Source organism: Phyllostomus hastatus, unplaced genomic scaffold (assembly GCF_019186645.2).
Source record: "Phyllostomus hastatus isolate PE091 unplaced genomic scaffold, TTU_PhHast_1.1 phas_scaffold_216, whole genome shotgun sequence".
In the NCBI taxonomy this organism is placed as follows: domain Eukaryota; kingdom Metazoa; phylum Chordata; class Mammalia; order Chiroptera; family Phyllostomidae; genus Phyllostomus; species Phyllostomus hastatus.
In genome coordinates, this window is record NW_025334018.1 from 14,359,865 (window position 1) to 14,377,944 (window position 18,080).

At 53.3% G+C, this 18,080-nt stretch overlaps 2 long non-coding RNA genes across 3 annotated transcripts in view; one reads left to right on the forward strand and one right to left on the reverse strand.

Moving 5' to 3' along the window:
* Positions 1-18,080, forward strand: part of LOC123804369 — a 51,529-nt gene that overhangs the window by 18,569 nt on the left and 14,880 nt on the right. For both annotated transcript variants that reach the window (XR_006783150.1, XR_006783151.1), the window contains one exon: positions 15,740-16,785. This is a non-coding gene — a long non-coding RNA (uncharacterized LOC123804369). The remainder of the gene's footprint in view (positions 1-15,739; positions 16,786-18,080) is intronic.
* LOC123804370 lies at positions 852-7,425 on the reverse strand. Its single transcript, XR_006783152.1, has 3 exons — positions 7,165-7,425; positions 5,808-5,851; positions 852-1,577 (listed from the first exon to the last, which is right to left on the reverse strand). It is a non-coding gene; the product is annotated as an uncharacterized LOC123804370 (long non-coding RNA).

The following is an 18,080-nucleotide window of genomic DNA, read 5'->3' on the forward strand; positions in this document are numbered from 1 at the left end:
CCTCCTAACCCTGGCAGCCACTAATCTACTTTCTGTCCCTGGATTGGCCTGTTGCGGACATTGAACATAAACACTATTACACAGTGCGTGGCCTCTGTCTCTGACTCCCCCACTCAGCATCATGTTTTCAAGTTCATCCACACGTCAGTACTCCAGCCGTTTTTATGGCTGAGTAATATTCCGTTGTACGGATGTACTGCATCTGGCTTATCCATTCATAAATTGGTGGGCGTTTGGGTTATGTCCATTTTTGGCTATTGTGAACATTTGTGTATGAGATTTTGTATAGACACATGTGTTCAGTTCTCTTGGGTATGTACCCAGGCGTGGAAATGCTGGCTCATATGGGGATCTCGCCAAACTGGTTTCTGAAGGGCCTGCGCTATGTTATATCCCCACCGGCAGTGTGTGAGAGTTTCAATTTCTCATCCTCTCCAGCACTTGCTGTGGTCCTTTTTAAAATATTTATAGCAACCCTGGCTGGTGTAGCTCAGTGGATTGAGTGCAGGCTGCGAACCAAAAGTGTCGCAGGTTCGATTCCCAGTCAGGGCACATGCCTGGGTTGCAGGCCACGGCCCCCAGCAACCGCACATTGATGTCTCTCTCTCTCTCTCTCTTTCTCCCTCCCTTCCCTCTCTAAAAATAAATAAATAAAATCTTTAAAAAATATTTACAGCCATCCTGGCGGGTGTGACGTAGTACGTCATTGTGGTTTTGGTTTGCATTTTCCTAACGACTAACGATGGTGAACATTTCTGCAGCCTCCATCGATATGGCCATGTGATTTTGTTTTTTCAGCCTGCTGATGTGATGCAGCAGCACATTGATTTTCAAGTGCTGAGCCAACTTTGCATCCCTGGGATAAATCCCAGTTTGTCATGGTGTATAATTCTTTTTACATATTGTTGGATTCAATTTGCTAATATTCTGTTGAGGATTTTTCCATCTATGTTTGCGAGAGATACTATTCTGCAGTTTCTTTCTATAATATTGTTGTCTAGTCTGGGTATTGGGGTGATGCTCATCTCATAGGATGAATTCATATTTTGATTTACATACTTACATATATACATTGCCCATATTTCTCTTTTTGCGTGTGCTCGTCTGCTTTTTGAGTTGAACATAGGAACCAAAAAGTGTGCCCACTAGGCACAATATATACGTAATCACACTCAGTATCTCCGTCCTGTGTGATGGCAGCGGAAGGGCTGGAATTGGCACCGGGAACAGGAGACAGACAGTGAGGGTGACCGGTTACTTGGGTTTAAACTTCACAGTGTGGTTGAACGTGAGCCACTGCCTTTGGGCACTGAGCACCTGGTAGTCAAGGATGCTGGGTTGTTCCAGGAAGCTCCAGCCCTCCAGCCTTTAGTAGCTCTTCCCTGGAAGGGGTGAGCCGCAGCTGCCAGTGGGAAGTCACTCTCTGGGCTGCAGAAGCACTACTCGGGGGTGAACGAGAGCGAGGCTAACCTGTCAGAAGGAGCAGAAGCTTGGGCGGCAGACTGTGGGGGCCCTCGGTGGGTTCTCCGGGAACCAGACCCCGAGAGGGAGCTGGGAGCACACAGTGGGAGCAGCACCTGTGAAGGGAAGAGGGAGGGAGTGGGCCTGGCCTGGGGGAGGTCCCAGCCTGGATGCAGACCTGTCCCTGCAGGGGGCACCCTAGGGCGAAATCGCTAGTTAAAGCAGTCAGCGCGGGTAGGAGAGGGGAAGGCACCATCCCGCTCAGCCATTGCCTGGAGGCTGCTCGGAGAAAAGCGTGGCTGTGGCTCAGAAGCCAATGGTGGGTCCCGGAAGGAGCTAACTGCTGGGTAGGTAGGCAGGCAGCACAGCCTTTGTTGAAGGGGCAGGATAAACAGCAGATCTCCAGGGACACTCTCCAGACAGACCTGAGGTTCCAATCCCAACAGCGTGGGACCTGCGGCCAGTGACCCTGACCTGCCTTCGCCTCTGTGAAATGGAGGAAGGCCTCTCCTGCACGCTTGTGGGAGGATTAAATAAGACGAGGGTGAACTCGGTGTCTGATGCAGCACAGGCGCTGGACGTGTCCCTCCCTTTCCCCCAGCTGGACGCCAGCCAAGGGAACATCCTGTTCCAAGAAGCGGCTCACGCCCCGCTCTTTGTAAACTTTGTTTCCCCTCGCTTTCCGCCGGGGCAGTGGTTTCAGCCTCTCCCGTCCTCCGGGACACAGAAACTAAACATTAGAATGCTGCGGCACACCAAAAACTGTATTTTTTGCTGCTCTGACAAAAAAAAATAGGTATAATTTTGATTCATTCACACTGGACAGCTATTGTGTTGGCTGTTGTCATTTTTTAAAACTTGACAGTCTCAGGGAAAAGAGGTCAGTGCCCCTGACTAAGCAGTCAGGTTTTGAGTGCTTTAAAAATTCCCGTGGCATGCCGGTAGGAAATTGCTGCTCTAGGGGACCCAGCCCCTGTGGCAGTTTCCTGGCCCCCAGGACATGCTGCCTCCATGTCCTGGCCTGGGCTGTCCCTGACTTGCGCCTCTCCCGCCTTTCCTGGGGGGCAGACTCACAGCCCTCCGTGGCTGCGGGCCCTCCCAGCGGGGACCACTGGCTGGTGTTAGGAAGAGGTGGGGGAGTGCTTCCTAGAATAGACCAGAAGGAAGCAGCTTGCACCATCTCTGTCAGTGGCCTGCCAGTGCGTTCCCGTGCTGATTCCTGTAAGAAGACACCCGTGTTCCTTCCTAAGTGCCTCCTTAAAAGCCTGAGGACAGGTTCCCCTCCTCCACGAAGGGTAGGGTCCATCTCTATCCTTGGAGGTGAGGCAGCATCCGAACGGGAGGGAGGCATTGTCTTTCATCTGGGCGCCCTGGCCCGAGGGACGCGGGTCTCCAAGGGCCAGTTCCTTCCCGCGTGCATGTAAGTGGGCCCCATTTACTGGGGAGTCTCCACTCGGAGCACAAACACCAGCCGGTTTTATCTCTTCCAGTAACGGCCTGGCCCAGCTGTGTCCTGCCAGATCTCCTTCCTGCCGGGGAGCAGCTCCCTTAATGACGTCTTGGTCTGCTTCCACAACTCTCCAGCCACTTTCAGTTACTAGAACAGTCTCCTCATTCCAGTAATTAGGACTCCGTCTTTGACTTTTTTAAAACTTCCATTGCAAGCGTGATCCAGAGCTTTTCTCCCTTCCCTCCAGCACAAGCTAGAGCTTGCTCGGCCTCGGCCATTCGGGGCCATGGCGGGTGGCTTGGTGGCCCCTTGGCCCCCTCTTCAAGGCCTCAGCATCTCTGTTTGAGGCTGGGGGCGGGGGAAGGGAGAGGCCTTTGTAAAAGACTTACGAGAGCAGAGGGGCTGCCTGTGTCCTTGACCCCTTCCTGGGTCTCTCAGATGATAGACATTCTACCCCAGGCTCCTCCATTGCCCTTTCCCCTCCTGGTCCCACCCCCAGCTGCACCTCCCTGGGGCGGCACCGGTGCCAAGGGCTCCCAGTGACTCCAGTCTCTGGCTTAGGCATCTGTCTCCTCGATCAGCAGCAGCCTGAGCAAACCTTTGGTCCCTGCCCTTGAGCTGACTCCTGTGCATTTCCACAGAGCCTGCTGGGGTGACCGTGGCCTTCAAGGGCCACACAGACCTGGGGTGGGAGAGCTGCCCCCCCGCCCCCCCCGCCCCCGTCTTCTCATGCTGCGCCAGGTCCCTTCAGGCCCTGCTGGGTGAGCTCCTGCTACATTCCAGGGTAAGCCTGGACCTCAGGGCAGGGGTAGCAAGCACTCTGCTTTTCCTTCCCACTGTGGGGAGCGGAATAGAAAGAGCTAGGGCTGCAGCCCTAGGTTCCCGGATCGAAGGGCTCTTTGACAATGCTCTCTGGTGGGGCCTGGGCACCCTCTTCCTCTTTGCATGGGGCAGGAAAGCTCCATCTCTTCTCCACGGAGGAGAGGAGGGCCTGGCCTCTCCCCACAGGCCTGCCGACTCTCCTCACAAGCCTGTGACTCTCCTCTTCTCTGTTTTTTGCCCATCCTGACTAAGGTGGGGAGGGTGCTGGTTTCGTGAAGGATCCTGGTGCCCCACTGGCCCTGCGTGGGGGCGCTGGCCCCATCTGCCGGTGATGTGCTCTCTGGGGTCACTTGGCTCCTCCTGTCCTGCTCTCGAGACCTCGGCTAGAGCTCCGTTGTAATGGGAAAACACGTGAGGATTTGCCCAGCAGTAGACAAGAACGTCCTGTCTCCTAAACTGTGTTGCAGTTGCTCTTCCTTCTGGAAGGATTCCTTGATTTAAATCCCGTCAGACCGAATTCCGTATGGCCGTGCACCCCCTCGGCACGCAGGCTCTCAGTTGGCAGTGAGTTCAGGGGCGTGTGAGTGTTTTTAAATGTGTCCTGACTGGTTTTTATGTGCCGTCAGCATCGCTGGTGTCTGTGGAGCTCTAGCCACGTGCCGCCTACTGACATCTAAATACGCAACGTACTTGGTCTCACTCAGTCCTCACACCGCAGTCCGGGGACCTCTGTGCCGTCACTACTGTGTGCACTTAACAGATGTGAAACTAAATGGAGATAAAATTGCTAAATAGCTTTTCCAAGGCTTATAACCAGAAAGTGATGGAAACAGGCCGTCTGAATCCCAAAGGTGCACCCTCTACCAATATCCCGTTCTTCCTCCTCGGATTTACACAGCTGTCCCTCTGCCCCTCATCGGTGCCCCCCACCCCCGGCCCGGTCACCCCTTATGCCCTAAGTAAGTGCTTGTAGATGAGTGTGAATTACTCTCCACAGTAATTTTTGTTGGCACTAACAGAATCTACCCAGCTGGGGCTTGTGCAGGAGCTGAACTAGCCACAGTGAGCCTGTGGTCAGCAAGTGGTCCTGGGGCCCGACTCTGTGACCGTGTGGAGGTCATGGGCACAGACCCTTTGGACAGAAGGCTGAAGATCCCTCATCACACCCTCCTCTAACATGTTTAGGTTCCTCTTCCCCCCAGAGTCCTGGAGTCCTGGCCACGCACTCCAGAGTAGTGCGCCTGAGCAATCGTTTTCATCTGCAAAACGAGAATTCTGTCCTTTGTGTAGTGCCGGGCCTTCCATAGATGTCTCCTGTAGCCAGCCCGAGTGGAGTGAGTGGAGAGACGTTATGGTTCTCAGCTAACGGGTGAGGGCTCTGGGCGCCGAGGTTAGAGAGGTGCCTGAGGTCACGTGGCTTAGGTGCACTTGCTGGGACTGGGGCCCAGAACCAGATTTCTGCCTCCTCTCCATCATGCTGCAGGCTCCTCCTCAGTGCCCTTCCCCCGACACCCTCGGGCTCCTGCTGCCCCCTTGCTGTGGGCTCTGCACACTAGTGGCTGTTGCCTTTCTCCACTTTCAGCCGAGCCCACGCGCCTCGGCCCTGTCTCTTCCTCGGGCCCCCGGCCTCTCCCACATCCTCCCTGCCTCTCCCAAGGCCCGAAGTGCCTCTCGGGGTAGGGGGGCAGGGGGACGGGGCCTCGAAGCTTTCTGACCCCAACCCCCTGGAGGGGCTGTTCACTGCCTGTCTTGGCCCTGGTCACAGTGGATGCTATTTATAGTCAGACAGATGCATTTCCAAACAGAACAGAAAACAAATAGCTGCGGCGACGGAGCGGTAACAAACCCTGCCGGCTCGCTGCCTGGAAGACAGGCCTGCACAACTAATTAACCTGGGCAGGCCTCCGCGGCGCTGGGAAACGAGCTTGGATTAATGCCGCCCCTCTCAGCCGCTCAGCCGGCCTCTCGGTCTTCACTGGGCGGCAGCGCACGAGAGACGCTCAGAGGGTCACAGGGGCAGCGAGAGGCCGGGGTGGACGGAGGCACGCAGAGCAGGACAAATACAGTTACCCACCTGTCTCCACACACACGTGTGTCATCTCAGCTAGACTCTGGGTCCTGGAAGGACAGACAGAAAGACAGACAGACAGACCACGTTTCTTTGTATAGTGGTAAGAGGAGAAAATAGAGCCTGTCTAGCTCAGAGCACATTTTTTTTCTGTACCACTGAAGTCACAGAGTCAGACGCTTCTGGACTGAAAGGGGCTTGTAAGAGGTCATCTATCTAATTCAGTGGTTTTGAGATTATTTTTAGCAGCAAAAAACGCCTTCCTGATATGAAATCACAAGCAGAAGCGCCGTGTGCAAGACAGATGAAAGCAGCAGAGTGCTGCCCCTGGCGGGCTGCCCCTTCTCCCCGCAGAGCCCCCTGTGTCCTCAGGGTCCCCGGGGCTTGGGGAAGCACCTGGGAAAGCCAGGGCCGCCTGGCCTCTGTGCGGCAGGGCTTGGGAGGGTCCCTGGTTTCAGGACTGCATTCAGGTTTTTCCCTATCCGGGGAGTCCCCAAAGGGTAGGGTGCTAGAGAGGCCCCACATGCTTGGAGAAGAGGTGGGCTACCTAAGGGGACACCTCCTCTCTCCCCCCAGAACCTGCTGGGCTCTGGAACCCTGATGCTCACCCTTCCCGGGCCCTTTGCTGGAAGGAACAGGAGGCCGGGCTGGCTGACCTTCACTGACGGCGTCTCAGTGGGTGGCCTCTGTGAATCCTCAGCTGACCCAGACTTTGCTTGGCACAGCGCACATCAAGTTCAGGAAGGGGACCAAGGGTATGAGCAGGACCCCTCTCTTCTCTGGAAGATTAAATGGTGGCCAGAGGGGACTTCCCGAGAGACCCTCCAGGAACGTCCTGTAGGGACATTGTGCTTCCTCTGCTTTTTTTTTTTTTTCTCCAGGGGGCGGTGAGGCAGTGGCCTGGGGCTAGAAACCATCCTGGATTGCCACTGTGGGGATTTGACTGGCTTCCTTTGAAGGGGGGTGCCAGTTGCTTCTGGCAGCCTTGTTTTCAGCCTTGAGAGCAGAGCCCAGCGGCTGGTATAAGGGCCTCTCTCGGGGTCAGTGGTGGGTGATGGGGGGGGCAGGAGGGAGAGAGGGAGACCAGGCACTGCTTGGAGCCTCCCCGTCTCCGATGCACCCCAACTGCTCTCGGCTCAGGCGTGGACAACAAGGGGGCCCAGTGAGGAGGAGAAATCAAGAAGTACAGCTTTTTTTGAAGGAGAAATTATAAATTGCAATTTAATCACATAATCACTTTGACACTCTCAAGCAAGCTAATTTCTTCCCTTGCCTCATTTCATCCACTCGGTGAGATGAATCTTAATGAATAATGTCCTATGAATATTTAATTTTTGATCAATTTGAATTTTCTCTGGCATACCTGCTGGAGACATAAATCAACTCCTCTTCTACCCAGCAGAGTGAACTTGGACAGCGGCCTGGGTGGATCTCTGCCCGCGGCCGCAGCGGCGTGCTCCTTAAACGCTCTGGGGTTCTGGTTCGCCACCATCTCCACGTGGCGACGCTGACTTTCCTGGAAGCATGGCCTGAGCCAGGCTCTCTGACTCTGCCCTACGGCAGAGGCCTGAAGCCGGCGGCTGTCTAGGCAGACCAGACGCTTCTGAGAATGGCTCGGCTGAGGTGGCCCTCTCGCTCCATCCTTGTTCTTCGGCGACTTGGAGAAGCCTGAAGCCTACCCCCTGACGCGGACTGGATCCTCCCCGGCCCCTCGGGCGCGTGCCCAGAGAGGCGGCGTTAAGAAGTGCCCTTCCCAGCCGTTCGAGAAGGCTGTTTCCGTGAGATAATGCCTGACATCTGTGCGGTGCCGCACAGCTTCCGAAGCGACTTCACAGACATCTTTTCATGTCTGACAACACCCCGAGTTCGACGGCTCCGTGCCGACCCTGGGGCGAGGGAGCGTGGCTGGACGGCGCCCCTCTCCCCCTCCGTCAAGGGGGGAGTACAGGAACTCACACCCGGGAGGGACTGCTGAGTTCGAAACCAGAAAAACGGGCTTAAACCGAGCAGTCCGCAAACAAGGGAGAGTGAGGGTCTGGGACTGAGACCCGGGGGAAGAAAGGGCGGCATCCTTCATCGGCAGGCTGGCGGCGGGCTGGCGGTGGCTCAGTGGCGGTGGGGGCATTGTTTTGGATTAACAACTGTTTTTTCTCTTACAGTTTGCATTCAATATCATTTGACACTAGTTTCAGGTGTACAGCATGGTGGTTAGACAGTCACACACTTTACAAAGTGACCCCCCTGATATTTCCAGTCCCCACCTGGCACCAGCCGCAGTTACTGTAATATTATTCAGTGTGCTCCCCTAATTTGTACTTTACATCCCGTGACTATGTGGTGACTAACTACCCATCAGTGCGTCTCAATCCCTTCCCCTCTTTCACCAAGAGTTCCTCCTCCCTCCCCCAATGATGCTGTTTTTGAGGAAATACTTTAATTGCCTAAAGGAGATAGATAACATATTTAAAATGTATTTTGAATGTATTTCCATATCCTGTACATTTTGTTTTATTGGAGGTCCCCACCCATGACAGCAGTGAGTTTCGGTGCTTCAGGAAGGGCAGGAACCACCTGGAACAGAGAGGTCATTGCTGAGCTTTAAATGTCAAAGGCGACCTCCTGTTTTTGAGTCCATTAGGACCAAACAGCCCTTAGAGTAAGGTATTCCAAAGCAAGAGAAAAGTTTTCTGAGTTTCTTACCTTCTCCATAATATGATCATAGAATTTCCTTATGAACTGTAGGGCAGAGATAATTCAGACTGTGGGGTGATGGGTGTGGCCTGGGAGGCTCACCCCTTCTCACCTGAGGGCTGTGGAGGAAGAGCGGAAAGGTGGAAGAAGGACAATGGAGTCGGAATCCAGTTTCCCTGTTTTCCACTCCCATGGGCCAAATTACTGGACATTGTAAAAGCATCCAGATGACATGGAGGAACCCGAGAACATGGGGTTTAACCCCTCCCGCCTTACAGTCCCCTCCGTGGGCCACAGGAGTTTAAGCGAAGGCGGTGGGTGAGTGGATGAGACTGGGGCGGTGCTTCTGTCTCCGTGGCCTGGGCGCGTCGCACAGGAGAACTGAGACGTTCTTCCTTGCCCGGGCTGAGGTGCCGAGAGGACCTGTGGTGGAGCAGAGGGCTGAGGTTGGGACAAAGAGTTCCCAGAGGAGGGGGCTTTGCACGTGGAGAGAAAGGACCAGAATGACGGTCTTCAGTTGTGGGGTTAGTGTGTCATCCTGACGAGTCAGCTGGAATCAGCTGCGGACAAGTCTGGGAGTCAGACTGGATGAAAAACCCAGTGGCAGGGGTCAGCTTTGACCAGCGGTTAGTTCTCTCGCCCCATTATTACAAGACCCAGTAACCTCCGCCTTTGCTGTAGCTACCGTTCAGGAAGAAGAGCTGGGTGGTAGCGGAGTGTTGCAGAGGGGTTTGGGAAGTCTGAACATTTATCCTGAGGAGACCCTGCCATCCCAAGAGATGTTTCTGTCAATATAACTGATTTCCAAGATTAACTCCTTGTCTTGACCCGAGTTTTAGGAACACAGAACTTCAAACAAAACGTACATGCTAAAGCTTCACCGAATAGCGCAGTCCTAATGCAGCGAGAACGAGGGAAGAAAGAAAAGGGAGGCAAGGAGGGGGAGAGGGCGTTGCTGAGCTGGCCACCGCCTCACGAGCAAACCCATTCGGCAGTTCGGATGCAGGAGACTCCTTCCAGATGCGTCCTGGGAAACCACCACACCTCCCAGTAGCCTGTGGATGGTTTGAGTTTGTTTGCTGTTTGCGACTCGTTCCTGTCTCTCAATGCTCAACATTTGTCTCTAATGTTTATTGCTTTAAGCCCCAGTTGGTGAAATGATTTGTTATTGAGCAGTGAGTAAAAATACACCCTTATCTGAGCCTGGAGGTGGTAGAGGAACCAGAACCTTCGTGGGTCCTGCCTGCTGAGTCCGGCCTGGACACCACAGCTGCTGTAGCTCCTGCCATGGCAGGGACAATGAAGGGACTGGAGCTCGGGCTTTGGAGAAGGCGGAGCTGCGTAGCAACGATCAGGAGGTGGGGCAGCGGTGGAAGCATGGGGCAGAGGGGGGAGGCATGCAAGCCTGGGGGGACCCACATGCCGCGCCGACCCCTCTAGGCTCCTCTTCCCCAGTCCTGCACTTCCTGCCGGCATGGAGTCTCCAGAATCACTGCTAAGCGTGTTATCAAGAAACAAAGAAGCCACAAATGTTTCCCATACCTGCTTAATAGTGTGAGTAGAATCGAGACAACTGTTTTTGCTAAAATCATAAATTCCTGTTGCAAGTCAATGAAAACAATATGGCAAAAGCACAAAAGGCAAAGCGAGCATCATCCCACAACCCATGATCCAGAGAGAGCACTGTTACATAACTTAATTGTTTATACTCACTCCTTATGTTGACATTTTCCCTTGCCAATGACTACCTCCCCCTATCATTTCATCGAGTGCAGTGAGCTGGATGTTCCATGAAACTCCTCTAGGGACAGTCCGCTGCTAAATGGCGGACTGTGTGTGTGTTCCCGCCCTTTCCATACAATGCACGAGTGCACGGTCGAGTTGGCACGACAGAGAGGGAATTTGTTACAGACAAGAAAGCAAAACAAAACAAGGAAATATGACTTTGAAAGAATAAGTGAGCTGTAGAGCTAGTGTTTGTCTTGGAGCCTAAATGGGGTTGAATAGGTGGTACAGCTGTACACACGGCAGATGGCCGGCATAGCCCAGGGCTCCAGCAGGCTGAGTTCTCACACAAGGCTGGGGTCCCTGAAGGGGGAACCTCCTGGTAGGGGAAGGAGAAAACACACACTCCATATAAAGGAAAGTTGGTGAAGATACTTGCTAGTCATCCTTGACTTGTGATGGAATAAAAGAAAAAACATGAAGAAAATGGTTTTGTTAGAGAATTCCTAAACTTAAGTCTGAACTGACCCAAAACTACATCCTGAAAATGTAAAATGTCCTAGATTGGTGAGAACCCCTAGTGCTTGAAAACAAAAGCAAATCCTCCATGAAAAAAAAATGTCAAACCTTGGCCTCAGAGAATTATCACAAAGTTCAAGGGTTGTGGACTTCACTCAAACTTCAACAAACACATGTGGAAATAAATTACCCTTAATGAGATTCCATAGAAACAACAAATTCCTCAAAGACTAATGACCTTTACTTATCCAAATAGACTAGAAAATAAATGTATTTAATTTGTTTATACACTAAGAGAGAATATTGGATATATAATGATGGAACAAAAGACTCTCAAATAACCTAGTAAAATATAAAGGAAAGAAACACAACTTTTAGAAAATAAAAGGTATACTCATGGAAATTAATGACTCCATGGATGTGATAATAAATTAGACGCAGATGAAGAGAGGATTGGTGATCTGGAAGGTTTTCTGAAGAGTGACCTGGGATACAGTAGGAAGCAAGCTACGACAGAGGTGGGTGATGTGAAGGACAGAGTGAGGAGACAGAACGCACCTGGAACTGGAGTGTCCGAGGATGACAGCATGGGAGAGAAGTTTTAGTAGCGATGACTAAAAACCTTCCAGTTGTCATGAAAGATACCAGTCCTTAACTTTAACAAGCCCAGTGAGTCCAAACCAGGATAAAGGAAAAGAAACTTGTATTTTGTAGAAAACAGAAGAACACTAAAGACAAAGAGAAGACCCTCGAAGTAGCCAGAGTGAAAAGATACATTACCTACGAAGCGATGGTAACGCCACCTGTGACTTAATTCTCAACAGCAGCTTGGGAGCCAGTCAGCTACGGAAGGGCAGCTTTGGAGCCCTGAGTGAAAATATTATGCTAGAATTCTACTCCCACTAAAATGATCTCTAAAACATGAAGGCAAAATAGAGACAATTTTAAAATGTCTTTTAAAAAAACAAAACTGATGAATTGATTATAAGAGACACTTTCTGAAGGAACTTATTCAGCTATATCCCAGGAAGAAGAAAAATGATCCCAGAAGTGTAAGAATGAATGGTGAAGAAAGAAAATGGTAACTCTATAAATAAATGTGGATTGTATAAGGTAATAATAATTAACTTGTGGGGTTAAAATCAAGTTAGAACTAAAATTGTGGGCAAAAGTACACACGTCGAGCATATTTAGATAGCAAAAATAGAATAAATGAAAATTTTCTTTTGAAAAAGGTACATAGTATGGGTTAAAACAATAACGGAGCCCTGACTGGTGTGGTTCAGTTGGTTGGGCATGGTCCCACAAACTGAAAGGTTGCCGGTTCGATTCCCAGTCAGGGCACATGTCTAGGTTGTGGGCCAGGCCTTTGGTTGGGTGTATACAAGAGGCCACTGATTGATGTTTCTCTGGCACACAGATGTTTCCTTCCCTCCTCGTCTCTCTAAATAAATAAATAAATAAATAAATTTTTAAAGTATAAAGGAAAAAAGGGAATGTTTAGCACAAAATTGGGGGTAGTGGGTTCCTGGGGAGGGGGAGAGGTGCGGGTGAAATGGGTTAGGGCATGTAGAGGGCTTTGAAGGTGTTTGTGACTATTCTGAATATCCAAGATAGATGTTGCATATTTAGCGGGTTAGTTTTTATTACGGCAATTTGAAAATGCAAACATGTATTATACACACTTTGTGTGTGGTATAGTAAAAATGGAATGACTGGGAGTGACATTGCAATGACCAGTGTCACAACACGTGTCTTTTCCCACACCTAAGGTGAATTTCTGGAAAGAAGATTTTGAGGAAAAGGGTGAATACAATGAGTTTTCTTTGACACTTACTGCCGACCTCCCTCCACCTCCCCAAAGGGTGTAACAACTTACACAGCTACCAGCAGGTACGTGAGAGGGTGCATTTCCCTGTGCCCCAGGGCCACTCCCTTTGGGGCGCCCTTTCCACAGTACACTCTCACAGGGCAGCGTGGTGACTGCTGCTGTGCAGAGGCTGGAGTGGCATGAGCACCTCAGGAAGTAGGTGGTATCATTGTTTTTGTAAAATATTTTATTTATTTACTGTTTTAGAGAGAGAGGGAGGGAGGGAGGTAGCGAGGGGGAGAAACATCAGTGTGTGGGAGAAACATCAGTCGGTTGCCTCCTGCACGCCCCCCACCGGGGACCCGGCCTGCGACCCAGGCCTGGGCCCTGACGGGATATCCAGCTGGAGCCCTTTCGGTCTGTGGGGTGACGGCCAACCCACCGAGCCACACCTGCCAGGGCCAGGTGGTATTGTTCATCTCATTTCACAGATAATGACACTGAGAATCACTGAGGCCGAGGGATGTGTCCAAGTTCACACTGTGACCGAGTCTCTCTCCTAAGGGCACGGTCAGCTCGGTGAGCTCGCTGCTGCCCACCGCTGGATGAATTCCGCCGAGCCCTGTGTCGTCGGGTCAGCCTGCTGCCGCACGCGGGTCCGGCTTTCCCAGGCCGGTCCAGCCAGAAACGGAGGCAGAAAGGATGCATGCTCTGCGGGGTGCCGGTGGAGGCAATGGCGTCGGCATCGTCGGGGAGAAAGGATTTCGGCATTTCCATCCTCAAATCTGAGCACCCCCCCCACCTTGGTCCTTGTTGCTCAAACCCCTGATTATAAACTTTGGAGACAGAGGGCTGGAGTGTCTGGCACATGGAACGCGCTCACTAAATATTTGCTGGCTCTCGAATCAACTCCAGTTGATATTTTAGTCACCAAACACGGAGGGAGAGTGTCCCTTTGGCTGGGCCAGGTTTCTGCCTCTGCGTGAAGTGGGCCTGGGCCAGGGCCGGACAAGGGGTGAATTGATCCTCTGAGGTGCCTTCCTGCGGAAAAGGCAGGGACGGTCAGCGGGCAGGGCGGCAGTTCCCAGCCCCCACCCGCGCTCCCTCGAGGGCTGTTGGCTTTCTTTCCTTCAGGTGATTAGTAGGGAGATTGGCAGGCAGTAGCGGCAATGGAAGTTTAATGTTCTGGAAACCCAGCCTTTTTCCTTTTGCTCTGAGATTTTCCCTGGCGAGCCAGGGAAAGGTCTTGCAGCTTAATAGGCAGGCGGGGATGGGGCCTGAGAGTTTTGCCATCAGACAGGAATTTGTCATCATGCCACCAGGCCCAGGCATGGCTGCATTTGTGGGGGAGAAGTGGCCGGTGGGGGGAGGGAACGGCTGTCTTGGGCACATTGTGTCTGTCAGAGCACTGAGACCCTGCGGTGACCCCGAGATCTGACCACACATCCATCTCTTTGGCCCACTCAGCCCAAGGCAGGCCAGGGTACCTTTGGCTCACAGCCTCTGGAGAGAGCAGACGGAGTCGGCTGGTTCTGCTGCTCTGCATCCTCGGTGCCCAGCATCCTCGGGTGCATCCTAAGTCCTCGTGCCTATTAGACACGGGGCCTGGTGCAGCTGGAAGGGCTGACGGCCCTGGGTCACTGCCCTGCCTCAGTTCCCCCACCGGCTGTCTGATGTTGGGGCCGCCACTCTGCTCTGTCTCCCTCCTCTGGAATTAGGGCAAGAATACCCACTTCTAAACATTAAATGAAATTAAACGGTGTGCGCACCTGGCTAGCCCTCTTCTTGCCACCGAGAGAGGCAGAAGAGGGAAGTGGTAGAGATCACACCTCTGCAGCCACGTTTCCTGGGTTCCATTGCGGCTCCGGCAGCTGTGCAGCTGTGGGAACTCGGGCAGGCCGCGCAGCCCTCTGAGCCGCGGTGTCCCGGTGGAAGATGGGGACAGCAGTGATACGTACTTTATGGAACCATTGTGACGACTAAATGACTTAACATTCTTACAAGGTTTAAAGCCGCTCCTGGCATGTACTGAATGCTATACAGACTGGTTTTTGTTTATTTTTATCATTTCCCCTTCCCCCTTCCCTCCCTCCCTCCCTCCCTCCCTCCCTCCCTCCTTCCCTTCCTTCCTTTTCCTTTCCTTCCCTTCCTTCCTCCCTCCCTCCCTCCCTTCCTTCCCGCTTGCCCCTGTGCTGTTTGCTGGGCTGTATAAAAGCCATTTTCGGTCTCGATGTCCTGATTTGTAACCAGTGTTTCTTGAGGTCGCCGATCTTATCCGGGGCCCTAGACCCTAACTCAGTCTCACTCCCCTGGGGGAGGGGAGACTGCCCCCAGGAACCCTACCTAGATGGAGCCCATCTAGATGAATGATTCCAGAACCCACTGCCATCTTTATGATGCTGATCACTGCCTCTGCTCCGTCCATCCACCCCCCTCTCAGGGGTCTGGGGCCGCCCTCTCGGCCCCATGGCTTCTGCTTGCCCTGTGGCCTCTCGTACCCAGGGAGGCCAGTGTCCCAGCAGGCCCCAAGGCCAGGTCCACCTGAGGGGCATGGGGTCTCGTTGGGCTGGCCTTCATTTCTGGTGGGCCTAAGGTGGGCAGGGGCCCAGAGCTCCCTGGCTTTTGGTTCCACATTCCATCCAGATCCTCCTCACTGCCAAGGGCAGGCCCTTTCTGGGGACCTCTCATTTCCTCAAGGCAGTCGTCTCAGTGCTAAGTAGCTCCACCGAACAGCAGCGACGATGACACCGGCGAGAGCAGCTGTCCCTTGCCGAGCGCTCCCTGCACGCCGGGCTGCTGTCCGCACGTCATCCCCAGGTTTTACAGCGACCCTGGGAGATTGTTGCATCACCTCCACTTTACAGGTGCAGAGGAGGGGTCTGGGGAGGATAACCCATTTGTGAAGGGGTGCAGCCAGGGGCAAACCCCGCCTGCTCGCAGCCGTGGGGGGCGGAGCTATCGCGGGCGGAGGGACGCACACCCTGCTGCCCCTGTTCCACGTGTTCGCCTGCAATGCACTGAGGAAGCTGTGGTGCCACTTTTCAGTTTTGTCTTCCCCGGGCCGCACATCCTCCACTGTTTGCTGAGCCCTGTGATAGTGTTTCTGGGCGTCTTAGCTTCTTGGCTTCCCCCTTCTGGACATGCATGTTGATCAGCATCTCGTGATGTGTTGAATTCTGCTTTTCTGACGCAGAGCTGGAGGCGTGGCCAGTCTCCCGTGGCAGCGTACTGGTCTCAGAGCGCAGGCTTTGCAGCTACACTGACCCGGGTTCAAGGATGGTCTCTGCCCAGTCTCCTCACTGTGTGATTGTGGTCGACTGCCGTTTCCCACGATGGCCGCCGCACTGCAGCCCGTCCCACGTGCTCTTCTTGCAGCGTGACCACACTCTTCCCATCCAGCACTGGGGCCTGTTCTCCTCCCCCTTGAACCTGGGCAGGTCTCCGTGACTGCCATGAGCAGTAACAGATGGCACAAGTGACGCCGTGTGCCTTTGGGGGCGACACCATAAAGATGCCACGCCTTTTTCCACCTCACCCTCTTCGGGATGCGGTTATACCTTGTGAAGAAGCTCAAACCGACCCCAGGGACGAGACCCTGTGGAGAGGCCACCCATGGGTGTTTTGGCCCGTGGCCAGCATCCACCACCCACGCGGACAGGGTGAGGCATTTCTGAGTTGACTCCATCCCTAGCTGCCCTCTCAGCGCGACCTCCTGAGTGACCTCAACAAGAATCAGCCAGCCGAGCCCAGTCAACCCCCAGAATAAGACTTGTTTTAAGGCCCGAAGTTTGGGGTGATTCCTACACAGCAGTAATTGGACCGGTGACCTTAAACTTCACTCAGCCTCCCTCGCCTCAGCTTCTTTATCTGCGAAATCTACCTTAGAGGATTATCATGAGAATTAAAAGACAGTGGAAATAGAGTTCTTAGCGTGTGCTTGGTGTGGGCACCGGTGATAGCTGTGCAACAAGTGTAATAATTAAGATCAATGACGTCGTGAGTGGGCTGGAAGAGGCCTGGACTGAAACCTTAGAACTGGGAAGAGACAGACAATTGGGCAGCTGAACGTGCCGTGGGGCGACCTCCTCGCAAGAGCCCGAGAGGGGAGCCGAGGTTCCAGATGTGCGGTGAGGAGCTGTGACAGGATTCCGGCAGCAGCGGTGTGAGGGGGACAGGCCGGGTGGGGAGGCCTTTACTTGGCTGCGTGCTGTGCGTGAGCCGGCGGCGTGAAGACTGGAGGTGAGGCGGGAGGACCTGGGTCACATTGGGGGTCGGTTTCTGGTGGTGGGGGGGGCAGCATACAGAAACCTTTCACCTTAAGAGGAAGCAGAGCAGGGGACTGGCCCACAGCAAGCCTCCAGGCGAGATGGGTGTGCGGGAGCAGCGGATGTTGGAGGTCACAACCGGCAGAGTTAACCAAGCAGCGAGGCGGGGCACCGGGCTGGTGCTGGCGGACGTTGTGTGCGTGGTGTGCTCCTCGGGCTTGGCTCCCCTGCTCCAGGGTCCGAAAGGTCCAGCCGCTGCAGCAAGGGTCCGGAAAACTCAGGCATCTGTGAACACGTAAATCTTGCAAAGCCAATCTACCCCCCCTACAAAAAAACCCCTACCATAACAAAACCCCTTACTCCACCCCCACGCTCCACCCCACAGATGACATACGTGCTCATTGTAGGCATATTGTGTGATGTAGAAGAAGCAAAAAGAGCAAAAGAAAACTTTCCTACAGGCCAGGGATAACCTCTGTTAACGTTTTGGTGCACACGGAACCTTCCAGACGATATCTAAAAATAGAATCCTATTGTGCATGCTGCTCGGTAATCTGCTTTTATCACCTGCTGATGGGCTCCGGCCATGTTTGCATATCATGAAATATGCATCTGCAGGCCCGGCTCTCAGCCTGGGGACGGGGAGCTGTGTGCCGAGAGCCCTGTGGAGCGGCAGGAAGCCCATGGTTGATCACTCTAGAGTATCAATTTGACTCAGTGGTAAGTCCCTTAAAATATTATTTTTATATTAAAACGCACCCAGATAGTGTCTGGAGGAAAGTGCAAAATTTGCATGAATTTTTCAGAGAAGATAAGAGACTTCAAAGAAACACCCAGCGTGCCGCATTCTTCTGTACCGTCATTTTAAATGGCGGGTGGCATTAACTTAGGGGGGGATCGGTTGAATGGGCCGTGGGAGAGGAAAGAGGGAAGAGATGTGACAATTCAAGGACAACAGGGCAACCAAGGCCCTCCCACGGGGCACAGAGTCTCTGCCCAGCCGGCACTCAGAGATGCCCTGAAGGGCAGTGTGGGTGTCTGGGTGTCGTGGCTGGGCCTTCAGAGCCTGGGCCTGAGTGGGTGGCTTAGTTCTAAGCCACACCAGCCTTCACCTTCCCTCCTGTGGGCACAGACGGATGAAGGCTGGGGTGCCGTCAGCATGGGGATGGCGTGGCTGTGGCTGACACGGTGCTCAGGACTGACCCGGGAGTGTCAGATACGGCCTGAGTGTGCACGGCTCTGCTGTTAGCAAGCTGTGACCACCATCAG